Raw genomic sequence first — 18,884 nt, 5'->3', positions numbered from 1 at the left:
TTTCTCTTTCCAGAGTAACATGATCTTTCTTTCCTTTTGTCCACACAGGTCACACAGATCATGCAACTTCATGTCAAGCCAAAAAGCAAAAATAAAAACAAAGAAAAACCACTTTTGAGAGCTCTCATTCATCTGTTTTCACCAAATGAATCACAAAGTTGTGCTTCCAAGATGACCAGGTAATAGTAGTGTGGTCACTTTATTCCAGCATGAGGATTCATTCCAAGGCAACTTGGAGTTAATTTACAAGACTGATTGGTGACTTAACCTTTCAGGGTGTAAAATGATTATGGCCCAAGGGAGAATACCAGAAAACGAAGCACAAGGTTTTATTAGACTTATTAATATGAGAATTATCTTTAGGCCAAAAATAAAAATCAATATTCTTGACAAACGCATAAATATGAAAACAATGCTTTGCACAGGTGACTTCTAAACCAAAACACACTTTTCAACAATTCTCATAATAAATAAGTCATCTCTAATAGCAAAGTGTCTGAAGTAAATCACATGTTGCCTATGTTTATTTCAAGGAAAGAATGAATAACACATGTACAAGTCCTCTTTTGTTTGTTTCAGAGTAGAATTCGTGAATCTCACAGTGCACTGGGTGCAATGTCCTGCTGAAGAGTCACAAGTGGCTCTGCTGGGAGCACAGAGCACAGAGACTTCCAAAGCTCTGCAGTTCCACCTGTATGGGTGTGTTCTCCATAAAGAGTGTGCCTTCTCAGCCTAGGCTTCTAGGCAACTTACGCATATCAGGAACACTGCCATAAAACAAGAGTATTAGATGAGGAATCAGGCACCAATTTTGCATGATCTTAGCATATAATTGGGAAAAACTAATCACTTTGCATCTCAGCTACTGGATCTATCAGATAAACACATAGTTGTGAAGAAGCCAATGAGAGAGTACTTAAGAAAGGTCCTTGAAAATTATACATGTTGTGAAAGTACATGATACGACTTATGAAAGGGCAAATGGGTCAGGAACATCAAAAAGCTTCAGAATAAACACTTACGGTCTGCTTTTGCTTCAGTTAAGGAGATGAGGGTAACTATGCTTATGTGAATTCATTCTGTGGAGAGTAGAGATGGGAACCACTGTGATCAAAAGTTTTGGGAATTAATCTGGAAACTTTCCTGACCAGTGTTTAGCACTGTCAATGTAAAAGACCTGGGTTTTCATTTCATTATTCTGCAACAGATGAAGATCATCAGAGTGAAGAGCACTCCTATATTTTATTTAGCACCACCAGTTACTGGGAGGAAAAGTGTTCTCCACTTATCAAGTCTCAGGGAGCTGCCTCTAGGAGAATTACAGCTTCTGCACAAGCACATCATAGGCTCAGTTTACGCTTCAAGAAACTCTATTTAGTGGTGACTGCACATAGGTCATTTTTAAAAATCTCACTGCACACAACCTGATCCTCTACTACTCAAACACATCAATTGTTATGATTCATTATTCTTCAAAGGCCTCAGGTTGGTGTTCAATATTCCACTGGGAGCTTGGAAAATGAATCTTGTCCCTTCACTGAGTTATTAGGCAAGTTTTAGCATGTCTTTTTATCAGCGTTAGAGTCCAGAGAACCTAGCCTCTGTAAATTCAGAGAAGGGACCTTGTATTTTACTGCACATGGAAAGATGTTAGTCACACATTACCTGTCCCAATAACAAGCCCTCTCTTCTCTTGGTTAGCTCCACCCTAGCAGTCCAACCTTACCTATTCCCCAAGACCCAGAGTCCCATGTCCTTTATGAAGAATACTAATTAGGGGAAGTCTCTCCTCCAGGGGACTTTATAGAGCTCCTGTGAGGCACCTCTACCCCTCAAACCATGTCATCTTCTGCAGGTCCTTTCTTGTCAAGCTACTATGCACTCTAACCTACTTACTCCTACCCACCATGTCCAGTATTTAAAAAAATCTCTGAAAATTCCTAAATATATCACAAATCCCATCACTCCCAAAAACAACAACAACAAACCTATAGCCCACAATAGCAGTGACTTTCGATTGTGTATGTGTATGGGGCTGGAGGGAGATGGGGACCATCAAATCTCTAAGGCAGATATGGTAGGCAGGGTGGGTGGGACATGCATTGCATGATGTGTCCTTCCTCAGCTGCCTTCCCTGGCAGGGTGTCATTGTGCATAGCCAGTACCCCCATTTATTCCCATTGTTCCAGTCTCCAACTGGTTTTCCCACCTCCAGTCCTATTCTCCTAACCATGATCTCAATCAGTCAATTAATTCTCTATCTTGCTTGCTTAGTGAACTTTGTAAACACAACCCTAATCCCTGTTAAGTCCTTCACTGTCTCTTCATCCCTTTGTGGGTTAGGTCCAAATTTCTCAGAAAGTTAAAGAAGGGTTCCACTTCTGTCCTTACCTTTCTCAACCTTCTAGCCTCTTCTCTTTGCATTCTTTGATAACCTTCTCCTTTCTTAAACCACGTGTTTTTTGCAGCATTATTTGCAGCTTTCTAAATGATATTAGTAATTTCTTTAGAGCTTTAGCAAAAGTTGTTTCTCCTGGCTGGCCCTTGTTCTACCTTACCTGACTAAATAGGCTTCTAAACTTCCTTCTTTTAAAACCTTCTTCCATATCACTTCCTCACTGTGGCCTCCTTTGACCTCTGAAGTTCTTTAGGACTCTCCCTTTAGCATTAACACCATCCTGGTTCTTTTCAGAATCTATTGCACTTTAATTACCTTCTAATGTTACCATCTCACTGGATTTAGCTCTTTAAACCAAAGAAGGGGTCTTATTTTCAGTTCTTTTCTTTTTTTTCTTCTTTCTTTTCCTTTTCAAAATATTTGTTTGTTTGCTTGCTTTGTATCCTCAGTATCTAGCATTCTGTTCATCACTGGGGAATGAGCGACTAACTAAATGAATGGATGAATAATAAGATATTACACAAAACCATTTCAGAAAGTAAAATGAGACAGTACGGTGCTGTGAAAAGGTTATGAAACTCACATTCAACAGCTTTGTGATAATGGACAAATCAAACTACAGTACTGGAGGGCCAGCCTCCCAAGTTTTATATTAATATTAATAATAACATTCCCTATCTACTTCTTGAAGTTTCAGTCAGAATAGACTAGCTTCTATAATTAAAAGCTATATGACATTGCAATTAATTAATTCCAACTCGTTACTTCAATTCCTAACTTTCCCCAAACACTCTCTAGATTATGAGTTTTCAACTTTAGGGTCAAAGAGAGTTGAGATTGGATCTCCCTATTTTTTTCCAACTGATTGCCTCTCATTCAATTTCTCTAGGCCTCAATTTTTCCATCTGTGAAATAATGATGACTACACTATTGGTTTTTGTGGCTACTAAATGGGATAATATTTTACATGTAAGGTATAGCTTAATTAATGCCTAATGCTAATTAGAGCTTAATTAAAAATTAATCTTCCTCCTCTTTCTTTAAATTACTATGGTTATTATTATTACACTATGCATCTAATACATACTTAAAGCATTGAAATTAATTAGCTAAAAACTTTATATCCAGGAACCAGATCTCCAACTTTGTTTCCCAGCCAACATGTAGAGGGAGAAAGGGAAGGAGCTCAGCACCAAAAGATTAGTTTTCTTCCAACACATGTCAGAGTTCTCCACTTTTGTCTTGTAACTCTGCCATTGAAGGTGATATTTCATCCTATGAAGTCAGTTATAAGATTTCCTACACAGAGCAATGAAAAAGCCTATAACAGCCAGTGACCTGCCTTCCCTGCTGTTTCCTCTACAGAATAATTTTGCCATAAAAAAATAAAGGGGATATCTCCTTTTATTGAATTATGACAAATTTTCAACTGAGTTATTCCTCTTGGAACTTGGGAGTGTCCTACTTTCCCCTCCAATGACACTACCACTGAGATGACATGTGACACCTCCCAGGGAACCATTAGAACTAAAGAGAAGGTTAAGACTGTGCTATATCCATCAGCAGTTCCTTTTGCTTAAGAAGAAAAATCACTTTCCCTCATCCCCTCAGTCTGTATCTCTCTGTTCCACTGGCCAGAAAAAGATTTATAGGCGAAAGCCCAAGGAAAGCAACAGAGACACCAACAATCTCCCTCCCATCTTTCCCTTTTATATATACATTTTTATGGAATATCTACTGTGTGCCAGCCACTGAGCAATGCTAAGCAGAGAGACCTGACTCCTATTGAATCATGTAGGGATGTGACATAAAGCAAATGTGTTATAAAATATTCCAAGCTGAGCAGATGACAACCAAATCATACTTTAAATACACCAATTAATACATGATATCTAAAGCTAAGTTTTAATAATACAATTTATTTTTGGAGGCTGGCAATCCTTTAGCAACAGACTATTTCAGCTCTAGCTACAGGGAGAGAAGTTGACAATGAGTAAAATGTATTGAGCATTCACTATGAACCAGGTACTCTACTGTGTTCTTTTCAAGTCTCATTTGATTAGCACACATACATGAAAATCCACATGTAGTAATATGCTTATTATTATACCCATTTTACAGATGAGGAAACAGATCCAGGGCAGTAAAGCAATTTGCCCAAAGTCACACTGTGAGAAGCTGGTCTTGAACCCAGACATCAGGGCTATAGTGCACATGTGCACAGATACAGAAACTGACATATTATCTCCAAAGGTGCTTCAGAAAAACTTATTAAAGGAGTAAGTGTCATGATTTTGAAAATCAAATTGCATCAACATATTACATCATCACTACACTGATAAAATTCTAGAGAGCTCAATTTGCTGTATTCTTCATTTTTTTAGCAAGTAAAGTAAATAAGTCCCTCATCTCCCAAAAAGAGAACTCCTGCTAAAGGTATCAATCATGTATTTATGGAATTTGCAGAGAAACTTCCTTCAATGTTCAACTGTCTAAAAATTGCTGTTGCTTTTGTTGTTTAAAACAAAGAGAACACCTGGTACTTTCACTTCATCTTGCCTCGGGTTGAGATTTGCAGGGAAAACATCTGATATCAGACCAACTCCTATCAAAACTACTTTGACTAACCAGGAGATAAATTCTTTCCATGAAAGCAATTTATCTTGCAGGATTCTGAAGTACAGTACTTAATTTGGGAAGGAGATAAAAATTGCTTTTTTTCCTTCTTCTAGTCTTCAGGCTTTTCTGTGTCCATAATGCCAATTGTTCATTTTAAAAGAGAAAATATCTAAACTTTCTGGAATGTAACTCAACCCTACTGAGTTAACCATTAGGAAACTGAGAGAGAGAGATCACCTCCTGGGTGCTTCTTTGTCTTTTCTCACTTCTCCCTCTTTCCTTGTCATCACGAATTCCTGGAGGGGGTCAGGGAGAGAATTCCTGCCAAACAGCACATTTGTATCAGTTAAAGACTAGTAAGGAATGTGCATGCTTGAGGGACAGGGGACCTATAGAGATGGGCTATGGGACACCAAATGCAGTTGTAACCCAGGCTTCTGCATGTGTCCACAGAGCCAATTTGAAGATAAGCGTATCAAGAAAAGCAAGGCACTTGCTGAGTATTTCAGCCTTGCATCTTGTTTTAGGTATCCCATAAAAACCTCGTTATCAGAGTGGCAGAAAGGGAAGCAGGTGAAAACAATAATAAAAACAATGAGTGAACATTTTTAAGCCTGCAGAAGCTCAATGCAGCAGGAGCGACTATGAGATAGATAAATTGATGTACACCAGCAATATCTTAAATTAATTCTTTGCCACTGATCACATGCAAAACCAAAGTTCACAGTCTCAGTGACTGAATGGTCATTATACCTAGGAAAGGGAGGAAATTTTGAGTGACCTGGCCCTTTGCATCTAGGCAGATAATTAGTTAGAGCTCATGTGCCCCGGCAAGCTCTCAACCATCATGAATTACAGCCTTGTTCATTTTTAAAGAAGATTCGTAAACATGCAAGAAGATTTTTATAGATTACTTTATTTCACATTTCTTCCAAGAACCACAGAAATTAGGGAGGGAGAACCAGAAAAGAGGTTTCTATCTATCAGAAGAAACAGGAATGCATATTCCTGGCTGAATATGGAAATACTGAATCTTAGAAGAATGCCCCCTAAGTTTTCATTTTTAACAAACATACCCCACAGGGATGGGCAGTATCCTTGCATGAAGGAACAACAGAAGGCAGAAAATTGGTGTGGGGAGTGAGTGAATGCTTGGGCAAAAAGGGTTTACTGGCTTCCTTAGATGCCAAACAAGGCTTCAGTATTTAACAAAGTCCCACAGTACTTCTCATGTTTTCTTTTCCTTTTTTTAAAGATTTTATTTATTTATTTTTAAAGGAGAAGGAAGAGAGAAAGAAAGGAAGAGAAACATCTATGTGTGGTTGCCTCTCATGCACCCCCTACTGGGGACCTGGTCTGCAACCCAGGCAATGTGCCCTGACTGGGAATCAAACCAGCAACCCTTTGCTTTGCAGGCTTGCACTCAATCCACTGAGCCACACCAGCCAGAGCTTACTGCTTGTGTTAATAATGGAGTATGTTAAGATTAATCTCACCTAGAGTGGATTACCTTACTTAACATGATTTGTTGCTGCCCAAACTCACCTACCTATGAAAGTTTCAAGGATAGTCTTTTTAAGATAAACTCTCACAGGTAGATAAATTCTACAAAGACTGGTCACCAGACAGAGTCAATTGTCAGGACTGCATTGTTCTTCTTGTTCAGATAGGTAGATTATAAGGGCAAACCTATTGGGCAGGATACAAAGTGCGGCATCATTAAACACTAAGCAAACACAAATTAGTGAAAGTCAAACTTGAATAAAACAGACAGTAGATTTGTCTAAAGGAAAGAACCAGTACCTCTGTCCATATCAAGACATTTCAAAGTTGGGAAAATGATTTTAAACCATCTTAATAAAATCAACATTAATGAAATACCTTGAATACATTGACTAGACGAAGGACTCCTGATGTTGACTCTCATGAGAATTTAGACAAATAAACTAGTTCACTTCAAGGACACCAACAAGCTGCAGGCAGTTACCCAGAAAGTTGATCTAGGTCCTGCTTAGCCAAAGTTGAGAGATGGCACAGCCATCATAACCCTGGGGAAAATGCATAAACTTTATGGGATCATATGCCTTTAATACTAAAATTAAACATGCCTTAGGTTGTGCAGCTGTATATACTTTAATGTACTGGTTTAATTGGTTTGACACAATAATAAATCTTTATTACCACACTTAACACCTTATATTGTAATCAGTCATCTTTACAACCCCCCCCCCACCTCCACTAGATGATAAACTTGACTGTAGAATGAATTCATTAATTTTAAAATCTAAAGGGCCCAGTATTTGCGTGATGTTGTACAAAATTTCAATAAATGCTTACCAAATCAACCTGCCCTTCTAAGTGTTTATTTTGCAGAGAGAATTTGTACCAAACAATTCAATAATGTAGTGACTACTAGATATCTGGCATTGTGCTAAGGTAAGACATTGGGGAGGCAAGCATGAATAGTAAATAGTTTCTGCCCTTGAGAAGGTCATACATAGTCTAGTAGATGATAAAATATCTGAAGACATCACAATGTTATGATAAATATCTTTGCTAAACAACAAATATTTCTTTAAAATGAATAATTCCCTGAATAATGTATTCAGATTTTCATATGCTGAGTTTGTTTCAATTTACCTATGCAATGTAATTTATATTACTCATGCATTTTAACTCTTGGCCATGAAGTAAAACAAATTAGGACATACAGTTAATGTTTGTTTTATTATAAACATGCCCAAATATATACTTGCCTACTAAAGAAACTTTAGAAGAATTCAGGTTTTCAATTGTGAGTGCTAAATTTTATCAGATGGTATAAATCTGGCTTATAATTTATCATACTCTCCCTTTATTGATATAAAGACAAATTACAAAAACACCAACTGTATTTCTAATTCTAAAGAGGATTTCTGACCTGAATTTCTGCCCAGGCTTGGTGACTGAGTGTTTTACAAATATGCACCCTACTCCATTTCTCATGAATCTGATATGGTTCTTTCCCACACCAGGATAAAGTGGATACAAGGAAAAAAGTGTTGAGAACATCGGAATTATCAGCTGTATAGCTGTATATTTTTAAGCAAGTAGAAGTATATGGAATGTTCTAATGAAAAGGGCATTCAATTCATAGATAAGGAGATACAAATCTTAGTCGAAATTCGTAAGGAACCAATCTTATTTGGACTTTTTCATTTTTTTTTTATAACAGGAAAGCATTTAGCCAGGAGGTCTCCAATGTCACTCACAGCTCTGTCTTTAGGATGAACAGTGAGTAAGTATCCCCAGAGAAGACTTTATGTGGAAGAAATGGCTGTTGCAGCTGAGTCACTGACGATCTCCATATGGGAAGTTCTCACCCCTAGGGAGACTCTTTCACATATTGAGAGCTCACAACTCTACCATCCTCACACTTTACAGCCACTGCCTCATCAAAGTCCTATTTGGATTTGGGAACATCAACTGGTAAAGCTATAGCCACCACAAACAACAACAACACACACCCACAAATAGCCTGAACTTGAAGCCAAAACTTTTTTGGAGATTTTTCAGGACATGGTCTCAGCTATTCAGCTTCCTGGGAAAAAAAAGCAGATGGCAAATGTTAACACGTCATGTTTTCCTAAAAACGAGCACAGGAAAAAGTGTAAATTGTTCTTTGAAAATAAATTTATGAGGCCTTGATAATGCTGAGGGATAAAGCTATGATTTCTGGGTACTGTATAGGAGACTCCCCTTTTTCCTCAAGAGTAGGTATCTACACTATAGACCGTGCCAAAGGTATCCCTTCCAACTCTAGAGAGCAGCCTTTAAAATTTGCAGCTAAACAGAGCGCCAAAGCAAAGCCTATAGGATCACAGATGGGTTATCAACTCAATCACACACATTCCCCTAATCTCCAGCAAGGAAACCTGCTGTCTCTCTAATGTGTTAATGTCATTCCCCTGGGGCAAGTTCTTATTTCTCTGGGCATCTTATTCACAGAAATATTATACATTTTGGGAAATGCAAATGTAGGATAAACTTCTCAGTCAAAAACAGTTTAAAAGAGATGGGGTGAGAAATCACTTTCTCTGTATTTATTTTCCCAAGGTTTCTCACTCCTTTGCAGAATGAGATTCTAGCTTTAGAGACATTAAGAAACCAGTAACCACGGGACCCGTTGCCTGGAAACAGCCTGATTACAACCAACTCACTCAACTGCAAGGAAATTCTACCTGATCCTTTAGGACCATTCGTCAAGCCTTATTACGATGATAAAGAAAATTTATACTTCCGTAAAGCATTCAAAAATTATTGCCATGAAACTGAAAAATCTGGGCATCTGCTTTAGGAAAGAAATGGGAAATTAACATGACCATCCAGTGTCAAATACTGATAGCCTAAACCAAATAAAGAAAAATTAGTTCAGCACCATGCACAGAATTCAGAAATCAAAAATCCAAATCCAATGCTGAACAAATAATGTCTGGGAATTGCTCTGTCTGCCATGGGAGTTAGAAGCCAAGGTAACCAGAAAGCCACTAATGAAGAGCATTTATATTTTGCAGCAGTGCTGCTTAACTTGACTTCCTTATATATCTGCAGCAGTGCTTTCAATCAGACGCTGCCATTAACAGCTGCTTTGAAACTAACACCAGTCCGTTTTGTTGTGCCCTGACAGGTGGACAAGATTTGTCAGGGTAATAACATTATAAAAACATGGCAGAAGTTCAGCAAAATCTAAGAATGTCTAAAACAATTTTTTAAAATCATTAATGACCAGTCTCAGGAAACAGGATCTATTTTTTCATTTTAGTGGAAAAATTTTTATAGAAAAAAATCATGTATATATTTTACATACATACATGAGTGTATATATGTATGCATATATATGTATCCTTGCAGTTATATACATACACATATATTTAATTATGGAAGGATTGATGGCTGGACGGATGAATGAAGAGACAGACAGCGTTTTTACCCAGGCATATTCAAGCATAGAAGGAGCATAAGGATGCATCAGTGAATCCTGGTTCCACTAAAATATTCTTCTTGGTATTGATCCACTCAGAGTTACATTAGACGACAATGCATTTCACAGGGCCATTCAGATGTGGCCTGAGACCCATCTTAAATGACTTTGCCATTGCTTAAATCTATGATTGATTTCTAGATGCATATATCCCACTCTGCCTGGAGTATAGGGATGTGTTTCAGTGAAACTCACCTATCATCACTTTGAATTAAATGTTTTTATCTTAGTTATAGAAAATACGTTCAGTCTGTTCTTTAACTATAGGTAAATGCTCAACACTCTACAAGAGCAGAGACTGTGGAGAGTGAAGTTTCTATCTTATATTAGCTCTAAGTATTAATGGAAATAAACCATTTTTACTTTGAAAGAACCATTTCTAAACACTTTAGGATACTCCATGCACATCCACAGTACTCTCAGATATAGATCCAGAGTAAAGTGCTGGTCCTCTAGACCTTAGGTTATGGAAAAATGTCTTAATTTTTAAAAAATATTTTGTTTATGTATTTTTGAAAGAGGGAAAGAGAGGGAGAGAAACATCAACGTGTGGTTGCCTCTCACATGCCCCCTACCAGGGACCTGGCCTACAATCCAGGCATGTGCCCTGACTGGGAATCAAACCAGCAACCCTTTGGTTCACAGGCCAGCACTCAATCCACTGAGCCACACCAATCAGGGTGTTAATTTCTTTTGAACCTTTGGTACTTATCTCAGTCATAGCACACAGTGGACCCTCATTAAATCTCTGCTGAACTGAACCAGGCATGGACATCATCAAAATAACTGACAATACAATTTTAGAGCTAACTGAGATAGACATACCAAGAAAAAGAGGTTACAAACTGCTCAAAAGAGAAGAAAGGATGATGTTCCATCATTCTGGATGGATGATGGTGGAAGATTACATGGGAAACAAAGTCAGTCACTCAAAGAAACTATCCGATGATCTTTAGTTTTCACCTCCACCTACCCATGCCATTCACCCCATTTGTTATTGTCAGGCTTAGATTCCAAATCCTCCAACCCCCTATATTACTCAACTTCTTAAGGACATACAATAAAATAATAAATGAATAAAATAAGCTTTGTCCTCAAGAAAAAAAATTCTATTGCCTAGATGTAAATAACACAGGGTTTTTTAAAAATATGAATTGAAAGAAAAGATCTTTGTGAGCTGAACTGTCAGTAGAAGCTGACACAAGAAGAAGGGATTTGAACAAGGTCTATTTATTTAAATGAATAAAAAAGCAGTGGAAGGTCATTCCTCGTTAGACAAGACGTATAAGCAAGAACATAGAGATGAGAATAGTACATTGCAAAAAAAACCACAAAGGTAAATTTGGAGAAAGATTATTGATAAGAGTAAGAGTTTTCATCAGAACCTCAGGTTATATGAGGATATTTTCACGAACAAAGTACCGGTGTATCTTAGAGATATTGCGGGTTCAGTTTCAGACCTCCACTATAAAGCAAATACTGGAATAAAGTGAGTTGCACACATTTTTCGGTTTTTCAGTGCATATAAAAGTTATGTGTACATCATACTGTAGTCTATTAAGTGTACAATAGCATTATGTCTAAAAATATGCACATCTTAATTTTAAAATACTTTATTGCTAAAAAATGCTCTGAGCCTTGAGCAGCTGTGATCTTTTTGCAGGGGGAGAGCCTTGCCTTAATGCTGATGGCTGCTGACCGATCAGGGTGGTGCCCGCTGAAGGCTGAATGGCTGTGGCATTTTCTTAAGACAACAATGAGGTCTGCTGCATCAGTTGACTGACTCTTACTTTCATGAATGATTTCTCTGTAGCCTGTGATGCTGTTTGACAGCATTTTGTCCATAGAACTTTTTTCAAAATTGGAGCCAATGCTCTCAAACCTGATGCTGCTTTATCAACTAAGTTTATGTAATATTCTCCATCCTTTGTGGTCATTTAAACAATCTTCACAGCATCTTCACCAGGAGTAGATCCATCTCAACAAACTACTTTTTTTGGTCACTCATAAAAAAGAAACTTGTTATCCATTAAAATTTTATTATGAGATTGCAGCAATCCAGTCACATCTTCAAGCTCCACTTCCAATTTTAATTCTCTTGCTAGTTCTACTACATCTGCAATTCCTTCTTCTGCAGAAGTCTTGAATCCCTGAGAGTCATCCATGAGGGATGGAATCAACTTCTTCCAAAGTGCTGTTAATGTTGATATTTTAACTTCTTCCCTTGAATTACAAATGTTCTTCAAAAACAACTGGAAAGGTGAACCCTTTCCAAAAGGTTTTCAATTTATTTTACCCAGGTCCATCAGAGGAATCAGTATCTATGGCAACTACAGCCAACTAAATGCATTTCTTAAATAAGACTTGAAACTCAAAATTGCTCCTTGATCCATGGGTGGCAGAATGGATGTTCTGTTAGCAATGCTGAAAACAACATTAATCTTTTTGTGTATCTCCATTAGAGCTTTGGGGTTACCAAGTACATTGCCAATGAGCAGTAATATTCTGAAAGGAATCTTTTTTTTTTCTGCTCAGGAGATCTCAATAGCTGGCTTAAAATATTTAGTAAGCCATTTTGTAAAACTCATGTGCTGTCATCCAGGGTTTTATATTCCATTTACAGAGCACGGGGAGAGAAGATCTGGCATAATTTTTAAGGGTCCTAGAATTTTCAAAGTGGTAAAACACCACTGGTGTCAGCTGAGACTCACCAGCTGTCTAGCCCCTAACAAGAGAGTCTGCCTGTCCTTTGAAGCTTTAAATCCAGGCATTGACTACTCCTTTCCAGATATCAAAATTCTAGATGGCATCTTCTTCCAATATAAGACTGTTTTGTCTACACTGAAAATTTGTTGTTTAGTGTAGCCACCTTCATTATCTTGGCTAGATCTTCTGAATAATTTGCTGCAGTTTCTATATCAGCACTTGCTATTTCAACTTGTACTTTTATGTTATGGAGACAGTTTCTTTTCTTAAACCTCAAGAACCAACCTCTGCTAACTTCAAACTTTTCTTCTACAGCTTTCTCACCTCCATCTGCCTTCACAGAATTGAAGAAAGTTAGGGCCTTGCTCTGAATTAGGCTTTGGTTTAGGAAAATGTTGTGGCTGGTTTGAACTTTTATCCACACCGCTAAACCTTTTTTTGGTATCAGCAATATTGTTGTTTCTCTTTCTTATTATTCATTCACTGAAGTAATGTCCTTGAAGAACTTTTCTGTTGCATTGACAACTTGGCTACCTTTTTGGCTTAAGAGGCCTTTTGGCTATCTATCTTGGCTTTGACATACCTTCCTAAATTTAATCCTTTCTAGATGTTTTACTTAAATTGAAAGTTGTACGACTCTTCCTTTCTCTTGAACACTTAAGAGATCATTATGGAAATATTAATAGACCTAATTTCAATATTGTCTCAGGGAATAGGGAAGCCTGAGGAGTGAGAGCGCCAGGGGAAAGGTTGGTCAGTGGGGCTGTCAGAACACACGCAATGTTCCTTAAGTTTGTTGTCCTGTATTGCAGTTTGTGGTGCTCCAAAACAATTACAATAGTAACATCGAAGATGACTGGTCATGGGTCACCATAACACATATGATAATAATGAAAAATGTGGAATATTGTGAGAATTAGCAAAATGTGACATGGAGACATGCAAGTGAACAAATTTTATTTGAAAAATGACAGCAAAAGACTTGTTCCATGCAGGGTTGCCACAAACCTTCAATTTAAAACAAATTCAATTACTGCAAAGCACAATAAAATGAAGTACAATAAAACAAGGTATACTTCTATTAAAAAGAATGCTAAGAGTGTCCAGAAATGCTCAAAAAAGGTCTTATTTGTGAAACAGCGAGTATTTGGGGTAGACCTGAGAATGTCTGTTCATTCATTCAGTGTTTTTTAAGCACATACTATGTCCTAGCCACTGGAGCAAAAGCAGTAACAGAGAGAACCCCTTCCCTGCTAAAACTCATATGGGTGGAAAGAGGGCACAGATAATAATAAACTAAACAAATAGATAATAAAAAAACCAGGTAGTAAAAACTGTTAATGTAGGGTAAGTAGAGGTCTTTGAGAATGGAGCCATGTATTTTAAAATATTAAAATTTTATCATACTCCCCCAAATATCTAGCACAAATATGAGCATAAAACAGACAATAAAGAAATGCTAGCTGACTGGGGTACTGTCTGCTGACTGAGGGTCCTGGGGTCATTGAGATACAAACTTTCCCCAAATCAGATTTGACATTGAAGCAGAATTTCTTAGTGTTCTTGCCTGATGCACAAATGCTTGGTCTCAACCCAACTCAACCTAACAGGTGAGGATTTCTGGAATAGGCTCCATCAGGATACAACATGGGTTGTGAGCATTCTTTCTACCTTTGTCTAGGGAAAGCTGCTGATAACAAGAAAGAAGTATTCCTTAAATATTTGTTAGGTAATGTGTGTATCATAGTGCTAGGTGATGTAAAGACAAAATAATAAAAGATGTTCATGATACTGACTTTTTTAATCTTAAAAAATCACATGTAAGATATATTGGAAAAATATTGCTATGGGAAATGTTGGAGATTTTGCTGCCTGTTTTCTTCTAGGAGTTTTGTGGTTTCAAGGTTTACCTTTGAGTCTTTAAATCCATTATGCATTTATTTTTATATATGGTGTAAGATGATGGTCTAGTTCTATTTTTTGTATTACCTGTCCAATACAGAGAAACACAAATGCCATATTATTTCACTATATGTGGACTCTCAAGAACAAAATAAATGAACATACAAATTGGAAACAGACTCATAAATATAGAGATGGCTGCCAGAGGGAAAGGGGTTTGGTGAGACGGGTAAAAAGGTGAAAGGATTAAGTACAAATTGGTAGTAAAAAAAAAGTCACAGGGATATAAACTACATCACAGGGAATATAGTAAATAATATTGTAATAATTATGCAAGGTGGCAGTAGGGTACTTGAAACATCGGGGTGATCATTTTATAAAGTATGTGATTATCTAACCATTGCACTATACACCTGAAACTAATACAAAATAATATTGAATGTGTCCTAGCTGGTGTGGCTCAATGGATTGAGTGCCAGTCTGTGAACCAAGGGGTTGCTGGTTCGATTCCCAGTTCAGGGCCCATGCCTGGGTTGCAGGCCAGGTCCCTGGTAAGGGGGCACATGAGATGTAACCACACATTGATGTTTCTCTCCCTCCCTTCCCCTCTCTAAAAATAAATAAATAAAAACCTTTAAATAATAACAATAAATAATATTTAATGTAAACTGTAATGAAAAATAAAATATTTAGCCTGGGAAAAACATCAAATATGAAAACATACTTAAAGTCAGAAAAAGATCAGGAAACTAATGACATCAAAATAAACTTGGCTTTTCCCTGGCTGGGGTGGCTCAGTGCATTTAGTGCTGGCCTGCAAACTGAAAGGTCACTGGTACAATTCCCAGTCAGGACACATGCCTGGGTGAGTGCCAGGTCCTGGCTGGGGGCCTGTGAGAGGCAACTGACTGATGTATCTTTCACACATCGATGTTTCTCTCCTTCTCTTTCTCCCTTCCTTCCCCTCTCTCTAAAAACAAATAAATAAATATTTTTAGAACATTAAAAAAATAAATAAACTTGGCTTTATATAAAATTGACAAAGGAGTACAGGGGCTCCTATAATATGAGAAACTTTAAAAAAAAGTCACTTGTTTACATACTTGTGCTGCTATGACTCACTGAGTGCTTCCAATCCTATCAGAGCTAGACATATGGATGTGATTTTCCAATTACAATAGTTAGCATGTCCTGACCCGTCTTTGGTCATTGGTCAAATTTTCCATTATCTCAAATGCCATTACTCAAATATAAGCCGATGCCTACACAGTGAAAATGTCCTATATACAAAATTAGCTGGCCCATGTGGGAAAGAGCAGTGTGAGGTAGGATGTTGTTCCTTCTCTGAATTAACATCCATGGGCTGTAGGTGTTCTATTGGGCATAGCATGAGGAGGCTAAACTGAGTGCCCTAAGGACAGGGACAAATGGGGAGCCTTGTTCTTGTATTGCCAAATAAAGAGCAGTACATTTACTTGGCAATGAAGACAATAGTTTCTGTTTTTACTGTGCTCTATTCTTGCCAAAATGTATTACTTAAAGGTACTATTAAATCCAGTAACAAGCTTTACCTCCTTTACCCATGAGAACATTTCTTGTTTCTACTATATTATAGCAATTTGAGCTTTACAATATTTCAATCCTTCTCATCTCCATTATTATCAGCAGCAACCCTCACTCTATTCTGTACAAAAGCCCTTTCTCCTTCTTATTAATTCTATGTATTCAACTCTATCAACCTTTGCCCATAGGTCTCTCTTCACATATTATATCTTGGTTTGTTTCTTCATTTGTAGTTCTTGACATATATTATTATTTTCAATGAGACACAGAAAGGATATAAGGAGTTAAATGTTTCCATAGGCAAACCTATACTCCTTTTCCTTTGTAAGAGAAGGACATGGACAGAGAAAAAGTTGCGGGATAGGAGGCCTGAAATAAATGACCTGTACCACCCATAGATGAATTCCACCTCTTCTTCCAGAATGTTTCATAAGGGAAAATCAATAAAAGCTGAATCTGAAACATTGGTGCAGTGGAGTAGCTAAGCTCAGTGAGCTCCCAAGCTAATCCTGTGTTCTCAGAAGCTCTAAGTGCAAATCCCTTCACCTTTGCTCAGGGGGATGAGCTCACTATATAAATTGTCCCGTTTTTTTGACCTCAAAATCCAGGTGGGTAGGATTGGGGACAGCAGAAGTAACGAGGAACGATTTCCAGGCCATTTGTTCTAACTCAGGTACTTTGGCACAGGGAAAGACAAGGTTGCATTTCCATGGCCCTGAGCTGGGTCACACAGCTGGAGTCACACTGTGCTCAACACAAATGTCTTTCCCTCACCCACAGGCAACACACAACCTGAGACAGAGGCTGCCAAAGAGCAGGCCAAGTGCCACTGGCCCTTCTCGTTATCTAGGTCCCCAGTAAGATAACCCCTCATAACCTGGCCGCTAAATTACCTGCATATCAGCTTCTGCTGATACGAACTTTTCCCTATGACTACCCAATTAATGTGTTCAACTAAAATACAATAAAGACCAACATGAATGTAAATAGTGTCAGACTCAGTATTTTTACTTAAAGAGGATTTGAAGAATCACATCATGCTTGTTCCCTTTTATGGTACTCTTGCCTTACAAGAAAATACTCACTTGCATATTAAAATTTCATCACCATCCCCAGAGAAGCATTCTTTTTTTTCCCCAAGTAAGAGAGGGGGTGGGGGGAGAGAGAGAGAGAGAGAGATTAAGTTTACTAAAAGCCATAAAATATCTGCACTGAACAAAAAATTCAGTACATTTTAGATGGGTTAATTTGAGGACATTTAATACATATGAATAATATTCCTGTCATCTTATTTCAGTTACTTCAACCTTACAGAATTTTCTGAAGTAGCTCTAAATAATAGTGTGTATGTATGACACATTAAAAATGTATATATTTATTTTCAAGGCTGCATTTTACATGTTTGTAAATTCCCATTGAAAGTATTTTTATAAAATAATGTTCATGAAATTTCTCCTAAATGTATTGCATTTATTATATAAAAATTTAATATTATGAAGGAATTGTAAATTATGTCAAACTGATTGATACATAAATTATCTAGTGATTAAAGTCATGTATTACATATATAATTCTGTTATGTATAATTTTATATATATATATATACACATACACACACACACACACACACACACACATACACAGACAGAATTCCAGCTTTTATAAGAATCCTGGCTTGAAAAGCAGACCATTAAGTGCCTTTGGAACTCTGATCACTACAGTCCTAGTTCCTTCTGAAAGTGTTTGGAAAATTTGGATGTATCGCTTGCCTCTCTTCCATAGTTTCTCACCTCTTAAGAAATTTTTGTTATGAAGCAAACTATTGTACAGCATAGATATGCTTTTCTTCCCATTGTTAATCATCAATGAAATTTTTAAACTACCTTATTGTGATCTAAACTAAAACAAGAAATAAAAGCAAGAATACAATAAAGCACACAACCTTATACATTTATTCCTATTGATTACATATTTTCTTCTGTTGCTTTGTCTCCACAATTAGTAGATAAATTGCTAAGTGAATGCATGCTGCCTCTCTGCTCCCCTACCCCCACCCCTTGCCTGAAGCACAAATTAAATAGAATATAAATGGACAATATTATTTGCCTCCTCATAGCTCCAAGACGGTCTGATTTCCTGTGTGGTAAGAATGTTTCCTGCATTTCAATCTCCATCCAGGCCATCTAATAATAGAGTCTATCAGTTAATATATAGCATTCTCAGATGAATATAATTCTTAAAAAATGACAGAATTGTTTTTCCTTTACCACGAGAGACCTCAGAGAACAGTTAGACTCTCAGCAACACTGTATTTTCTTTGCTTCATGCCATTCTGTAAATTTCTTCCCCTGAGATAATCTCATCTTTTCTTTAGGTTTTTGCTTCTCAACTGCCTGATGAATTTAGGTTCTATAGAGATTTCCTCACACTCCTATTGTTCTTTTATGATCTGAAAAAGAACTATTTCATTGTTAGTAATCAAATGTTACAGTTGTCATCATTCCACTAACACATGCTTTGAGAATTTCTAAATTCCCATATTTATGACTTTTCAGATAACTAATGAAACTATAAAGACTATTGAGCTCACTGTTTAAAGATACAGGATGGACGTCCTAGTGGAAGCTCTGAGGATTCTGCTCAGGTAGTTGCTATCAGTTACAGAGAAGCCTTTCC

At 37.3% G+C, this 18,884-nt stretch overlaps 1 protein-coding gene across 6 annotated transcripts in view; it reads right to left on the bottom strand.

Annotated features, from left to right (window-relative positions):
• Positions 1 to 18,884, bottom strand: part of NRXN1 (neurexin 1) — a 1,065,318-nt gene that overhangs the window by 797,630 nt on the left and 248,804 nt on the right. The gene's annotated exons all lie outside the window — the stretch shown is intronic.

Source organism: Pteronotus mesoamericanus, unplaced genomic scaffold (assembly GCF_021234165.1).
Source record: "Pteronotus mesoamericanus isolate MK-2021 breed Mesoamerican mustached bat unplaced genomic scaffold, CSHL_Meso_final contig_291, whole genome shotgun sequence".
NCBI lineage: Eukaryota > Metazoa > Chordata > Mammalia > Chiroptera > Mormoopidae > Pteronotus > Pteronotus mesoamericanus.
The sequence above is the reverse complement of the archived record's forward strand: the minus strand, read 5'-3'. Positions and strand labels throughout refer to the sequence as shown.